Below are 7,679 nucleotides of genomic sequence, written 5' to 3'. Positions count from 1 at the left end.
CATTTCCCTTGGAGATTGAGAAATTGTGATTTGGGTGATGGCAGGATTCTGAGACTTGGGACAGGTTGGCTTCCCAGGGGCAGAGAGGGTGAGGTCAACCAGGCCCGCTTCCCAGGTTAGCCAGAGGACCTCGACCCTCTTGTTTTCTATACTGGGGTTGGGTAAAGATTTCATCTGAAAGAGTTCCTTTTCTTCAAAAATGTTGACAGCAGGGGACTTCCTGGGTTGGTCCAGTGGCTAGGACTCTGCACTCCCAATGGAGAGGGCCCAGGTTCGATCCCTGGTCAGGGACCTAGAGTCACACATGCCACAGCTAAGAGTTCACATGTTGCAACTAAAGTTCCTGTGTGCCACAGCGAAGATCGAAGATTTCAAGCATTGCAATTAAGACCAAGCACAGCCAAATAAATCAGTATTTTTAAATGTTGATAGTGGGACTTCTCTGGTGGTCCAGTGGCTAAGACTCTGTGCTTCCACTGTAGGAGACACAGGTTCAATCCGTGGTCAGGGAACTAAGATGCTGCCCGCCATGAGATATGGCCAAAACAGAAAATAAATAAATAAGACTTTTTGAATGTTGGCAGAGCCCTGATGTACATTATCCTCACCCTATTCCTTAGTAGCTGTGAAGAGTTTTGAAAAAGGAAAAAGCAAAGAGGGAGAGATACTCAGTCCCTGGGTGTGAGGAAAGTTGACAAAATCATCTGGGCCACAGCAGGGCACCTGTGAAGGAGTCTCTACACCTCCCTCTAAAAGACACGGATCCTGGCCTAACAGGCTCCTCAAACTCTCTTTTTTGAGGCATATTTATTATTTTAGTTGCTCTTTGTGACCCCATGGACTGTAGCCTCCGTCCATGGAATTCTCTAGACAAGAATATTGGAGTGGGTTGCCATTCCCTCCTCCAGGGGATCTTCCCAACCCAGGGATGAAACCCAGGTCTCCAGCATTGTGGGCAGATTTTTAGCATCTGAGCCATCTCCAAGGCATAGTAAGATCACAATTTGAAATATTAATCCGAGGTAACAATCACATAGAGGAGTCCTACATAATCCAGAGCTTAGAAAAAAATGTGAAATTAAGTCATGAATGCCTTCCAACATAGGAAGCAGCTTCTAGACTCCTCCGGTCCTGACATACCCCAGTGCTGCTTCAGAGTGAAGCCCAAGAGTAAACAGATGCTAATTCGGCTGATTTGTCCTTTTCTCTCTTTTCCTGGGTATTTGAACCTCTGAATACGGAGAAGCAGAAAGGAGCATCTCAACCCATTTAGGTGATGGCCTCCTTTGGAGTGAAATGTGAGGCCAGGGCTCCAGCCTGCTGCAGTCCTGAGAATTCCCAGGAAGGCTTTGTGCTCTGACCTGGATGCCTGTCCAGAGCGCCTTGGCTGGGCTTCCCCTCCCTCGGGGTCATGCAGCTATCAATTCACTGGTAATGTTTCCTTTCACGGCCTTTTTCAAAGTGCCAGGTGAATGCCAAGCGCTAACTTTGCAAGGTTCATTCACCCCCGGGCTGAAGCTTTTCAAGCAGTGTAGGAAGGTTATGTGTTTGCAAACCAGTATAGTAGGGCAGAGTGATTTGGAAGCCATTTCATTTTTGCAGTTCATCAAACTCCTACTCACTGGGAAACTAAAGCAGCGACACGAAACCTCTCTGGAGTTGTGACACCCTATTGTCACTCATTTCATCTCGTCAAACACCCACCCCTCTTAAAAATGCCACGAGGCATGTATTTATTTTTAAGATGAAGGTGAATTAAAATTGGGAAATTACCCAAGAATTTTCTGGCACTCTAGCAAAAAAAAGGTTTACCAGAGATGTTTGGATATCAGAACTAGGGATCAGTACTATATACAGGGAAGCCCTTTGACCAAACTGAGAAGTTGGAGGAATTTTCCTTTGCCGCCTCCCCCCTCCCACCACACAATTCCTTTCCCGTGTGGACATCTCCTCCACAACATACGTGTTCTCTTACCGCCCTGTGCCGCCCTTCAGAGTCCCTCACGCAGGAATGGCCTTTACTAACCCCTTCACCCCCTGCTTTCAGTATGTCTTCTACTGTTTCTGTCAGCACTTATCTGGTGCCAAAACCCGCAGGTTTCTCTTGTAGGCTAGTTGTTGGGAAAGAAGAACTAATAACTTCTAAGTTCTCTTCCAGCGTGAAAATTTTAGTAGAGTTAATTTTGGTAAAAATGCATCTCTCTCGGGGATAACTGTAATTTAACTAGAGCTAGTATTATACACAAAAGAATTCATTTCCAGTGGAATTTTAACAGGTAATATTGATAGAAATGGCTGCTGGAGAGTTGAGACATTAGCCCATTCTAGTCATGCAAACCTTTGCTTTGGAATAGTATAAAAGGCCCTGGATAAGAGTCAGGTGACCCGAGTCTATTTCTGACTGCATCCAACTCAACCAATATTTACTAAGCACCTATGATATTCCTGGCATTAGGCTAGGTCCTGGGAATCCAAAGATGAATGAGACATACTCCGTGTCCTCAGTGAACTTCTAGTCCATTAAGAGGCAGCTAATATCGTGATGAATGTTTCCCCAGCGGTACAGACAAAACACTACGGGAACACCAAGAGAGGATAATTAATTCTGCCTGGAGAAAGCTACAGAGAATTAATGTTTGCATCGGATCTTTAAGGATGAGAAGGACTTCAGCAGACTGAGCAAGAGAGTGAGGACAGTGAGGGAAAAACACTGAAACAAAAGTACGAGGAGGAGGCTACTGGGGTGGGGGTGGGGGTCCAGACATGTGCGACTCAGGAAGGGAAGGGGCGGGGCGACGTGAAAAGCAAGGAATGCGTCAGATTTTGGAAGGGCCGTCAGGAGGGGGAATGTTACTCTGCAGCCTGTGTGGAGCCATGACAAGCTTTTTGAACTTTCCTGGAGAGACCATTCAGGACACTGCCACCTTCTCATAGGCAAGAGGCATGGCAGTTTTACCCAGGGCTATGAGGATGGAGAGGAGGGAAAGAGATGCTCTGAGGATGGAATGACTGCAAACAATTGGCAGCTTAGATGCTTGAGGTCAAGGTGAGGGAGCAGTCATGAGTGACAGATGAGGCTTCCTGCACAGGCTTCTACGTGGTGGCAATGCTAGTAGGTGAAGACAAATGTGGGAAATAATAATGAGCTTGGTTTGGTGCCTGTTGGGTTAACCGACCAGGGTGTGGAGCGAGGGTGGTGACTGGTATTCTTGCAGAGGATTCTTCTGTTGCTCATGATTCAAGTCTTCCTAAGAGGACACCAAGTTCTCTTGGTGTCTGTGCCAGCCACATGTCCACACACATCCATCTTTGATGTGTGATATGTGGCATCTTCTTCCGATGTCATCACGTCTTCTGTCAGTCAGCAGGAATTTTGTGTGCTGGAAGGGAACTTAGAAGGTATTATCTCCTTCGCAAAGCAACAAGCCAATGAGAACCACCTGCACAAGGAGTTGGCATTGGTTAAGTGTTAACAAGAGTGTTGGAAGGAGACAGGCGCAAATGTAGACAGGTGCAAACAAGAGCCCTGGGACTGCTGCTACTATTAACCAGAGTCAGGCCAGATGGAAGCTTCTGGAAGCTCAGTTCCCCCTTGAGGACAGACCTGCTTAGCCACTTTCTAGATGTTAATATATGCCCTCTTTCTTTATCTCTTGTTTTCACTTCATCTTTCTTAAGTAATATCCTTGCCTGGGGAACTATCTTTCCAAAGAAAACTTGTGACTTCCTTCTGATTATTTCAGCAGGAACATTGTATAGTGAAAACCAATGTTTATTTATGAGCTAGAACTCTTTTGTGAAGATAAAGTGGTTTGGGAAATGTTTGGACAATTAGAAATACATCTTGAAAATCCTAAAAATGTACATGCTCTTTGACCTGGTAACCGTTCTTTGACTTTACACTAAAGTAATAGTGGATGAGTGTACAAATATGTATGTGTAAAATTATGGATCTTGCTTGTTATAATATTAAAAAAACACTAAGAAATAACCTAAAAGCCCCAAAATAAGAGATTAAGTAAATTGATCACAATTATCCACATTACAGGATTTTATAACAATTAACTCATTAAAAATGGGAATATATCAAGATTTATTGACAACTAGAAAGCTAGAAAGATGTTCAAGTTTCATTCATTGAAAATAACAGCTTACACAAATATATTATGTAAAATTTTAATAAAACTATATGGAAACAAAAATCAGGAAAATGTAAATAATTATCTGAGAGAATGGTGGGAGGAATTTCTATTGGTTTAATTATTTTTCTTTCTGTTTGTCTTTATTTCCTAATCTTTCTACAACTAGTATTGCTGGTATGACTAAATATCTATACTTCTCTCAAACGTGCAACAGCCAGTTTATCAGCTGTCTTTCCAGATTGAAGAGCAAAGGAAGAACAGAAAAGCTTTTGGAAAAAAACTCTATTGAAAAAAAAAAGTGGCTGACTTGGAAATTATGGGCTACAAAGTATATTTTACAAGGGGATCTCCATTCTTCTGCCCATGTACCCTCTGGGGGCTTCTTTGGCACCCACTGGGAGATTCTTTGGCACTGGGTACTCTCATGTAATAGTCACATATGACATAAAGGGTCATCTGTAGGGTCCTGTTAGGAGAAGGAAATGGCAACCCACTCCAGTATTCTTGCCTAGAGAATCCTGTGGACACTGGAGCCTGGTGGGCTGCCGTCTGTTGGGTTGCACAGTTGGACACGACTGAAGCAACTTAGCATGCATGCATTGGAGAAGGAAATGGCAACCCACTCTAGTATTCTTGCCTGCAGAATCCCAGGGACAGAGGAGCCTGGTAGGCTGCTGTCTATGGGGTCACATAGTCAGACACAACTGAAGTGACTTAGCAGCATAGGATCCTGTTAGCACAGTCCCACCTTGCCCTCCAACTTTTCCTAATATATTAGCTCTTCCAGAGTCTCTCAGATAAAAAAACAAAAAGAAAACCACCCAAGAGTTAATTTCTAAGCTATTATTAACTTTAGGTCTATTTTCTCTGTGCAGTTTACATTCTAAACTGGACATGTTGCCACAAAGGATGAGTATTCATGATGAGAGTGGTCAGATGAGGGTGACCATTTCTGAGAATAATAAACCTCAGCAGAAGCCAAGGAGATGCTGGGAAACAGACTTGTAGAACATGGTCAATTCTAACTGGCAATCATACATATGCAAAATAAGATATTATTATTCTTACCTCTACTACTGAGGGAGAGAGAAAAGATAGGATCCAGTGTTGGCAGTAATACAGGGAAACAGACTTCATAGGCTGCTGATGAAAATGTAACCATCCATAACATTTTTTTTCAGGGCTTTGTCAATGCAGATTCACAGCTATGCACAGGTACCTACCTTTTGACCCAAGATTTCTACCCCTAGAAATTTATTTAAAGGAAATAATCAGAGATGTGATTATATGCTTATCTATAAGAATATTGATTAGCTCTATTAAGAATAAGTAAACTTCTATCACACAGGTCTGTGCTCAAATCACAACTTACTAGCTGAATGAATCTAAGTAATTTCCTCAACTTCTTTAAACCTCAGTTTCGTCATCTGTAAAATGGGCACAATAATAATAGTACCTTCTCCTAACTATTTCCTGTGCCACTCCTCACCATTTTTTTTACTTTTCTTGGTAACAAAACTCCTTAAAGGAGTAGTATATCTGCACTGTCTTTGAAATTCACTCCCACTCATTTCTTGCCCCTGCCACTTCAGTGAAACTGATGTTGTCAAAGTTACCAACATTGACTAAATTCAAAGAATAATTCATAGCTGTCATTATATTTACCCTTTGGGCATAATTTGACACAGTTGGCCCCTCCTTCTTGGACATACATTTTTCTCTTAGCTTCCAGGACCCTGTACGCTCTTGATTTTCCTACTGCTTCACATTGGTCACTCCTCCATCTCCTTGGCTGGATATTCCCTTTTCTCTGCCCTGTTAAGGATGGAGCACTTGCGACTCACTCCCCTTCACCTCGCCTGATGGTCTCATCCAATTTCAGTAATATCTGTATGCTGATGATTCTAAAGTAGTTCTCCCTTCCTGATCTCTCCCCTGACATACCGGCTGATTTTTCCAGCTGATGACACAACATCTTTGGGTGTCTAATAGTCATCTCAAAATGAATATATAAAACAAAATTAACATCTTTATTTTCACTCCACAGTTTGTTCCTCTCCCTGGCAGTCCTACCTCCATTCTGCTCTTCAGGTTGTTCAGAACAAAAACTTTAGAGTCATTCTTAACTTTTTTTTTCTTTCCTTGTCCCCTCCTACATCCTATCTTAGAAAATCTGTTGACTGTACCTACAGAACATACCTGAAACCAGATCAATTTTACCACTGTCTCTGCTACTAGCCTGGTCTGAGTTATTGAAGTAGACTCCTAACTAGTTGCCATGTGACCATCCTTACTCTCCACCACTTTTTAAAAATTTTTGTTATTTATTTATTTATTCATATGGCTGCACCGGATCTTCATTGTTGCTTGCAGGATCTTTCATCTTCATTTCGGCATGTGGGATCTTTAGTTGGCATGTGGGATCTGTTCCTTGACCGAGGATCGAACTGGGGACTCCTGCATTGGGAGCACGGAGTCCCAGCCACTGGACCACCAGTGAAGTCCCCCCACCACTCTTTTCCAAGACAGCAGCTTGAATGATCCTTTCACGTTTTAAGTTAGAGTATGGCACTTTTCTTATCAAGTCCTTGCAGTGGTGCCCACTTGGAGTAAAAAGTCAAATCCCACTGAAGGCTCTCAAGGTCCTCCATGATCTGGTTTCTTATGATCACTCTGATCTCATCTTTCACTACCCTCCCATTCACGCCCTCTACCACAGCCACTTTGGTCTTTTTGTGTTTCATTACCACAGATAGTCCTGTCTTTGGGGCTTTTGAACTAGTCACACTATTGCCTGGAATGATCTTCATTTTTCTTCTTTTTAAGTCTGCTCAGATATCAGTGTCACAGGTTGGGTTCCCTGGAGGCAGCCTTGGAACTGGAGATTGGTCTTATTGTTGTTCAACTGCTAAGTCCTGTCCGACTCTTTGTGACCCTATGGGCTGCAGCACTCCAGGCTACCCTGTCCTTCACTATCTCCTGGAGCTTGTTCAAATTCACGTCTATTGAGTCGGTGATCATCAAACCATCTCATTCTGTCATCTCCTTCTCCTCCTGCCTTCAATCTTTCCCAACATCAGGGTCTTATCCAATGAATCGGCTCTTTGCATCAGGTGGCCAAAGTATTGGAGCTTCAGAATCAGTCCTTCCAATGAATATTCAGGATGGATTTCCTTTAGGATTGGCTAATTTGATCTCCTTGCAGTCCAAGGGACTCTAAAGAGTCTTTTCCAACACCACAGTTCAAAAGCATCAGTTCTTCAGTGCTCAGCCTTCTTTATCGTTCAATTCTCACATCCATACATGACCACTGGAAAAACCATAGCGTGGACTAGATGGACCTTTGTTGGCAAAGTAATGTCTCTGCTTTTGGAATATGCTGTCAAAGTTTGTCATAGCTTTTCTTCCAAGGAGCAAACGTCCTTTAATTGCATGACTGCAATCACCATCTGCAGTGATTTTGGAGCTCAAGAAAATAAAATCTGTCACTGTTTCCCCATCTATTTGCCATGAAGTGATGGGACCGGATGCCATGAT

General features: G+C 42.9%; 1 non-coding gene across 1 annotated transcript; it reads left to right on the top strand.

The window, feature by feature from the left end:
* The first annotated feature begins 218 nt into the window (after nucleotides 1–218).
* TRNAG-CCC (transfer RNA glycine (anticodon CCC)) lies at nucleotides 219–292 on the top strand. Its single transcript has one exon. It is a non-coding gene; the product is annotated as a tRNA-Gly (tRNA).
* The last annotated feature ends 7,387 nt before the right edge of the window (nucleotides 293–7,679 follow it).

The sequence above is a fragment of the Bos javanicus genome, chromosome 16 (assembly GCF_032452875.1).
Source record: "Bos javanicus breed banteng chromosome 16, ARS-OSU_banteng_1.0, whole genome shotgun sequence".
Classification (NCBI taxonomy): domain Eukaryota; kingdom Metazoa; phylum Chordata; class Mammalia; order Artiodactyla; family Bovidae; genus Bos; species Bos javanicus.
The sequence above is the reverse complement of the archived record's forward strand: the minus strand, read 5'-3'. Positions and strand labels throughout refer to the sequence as shown.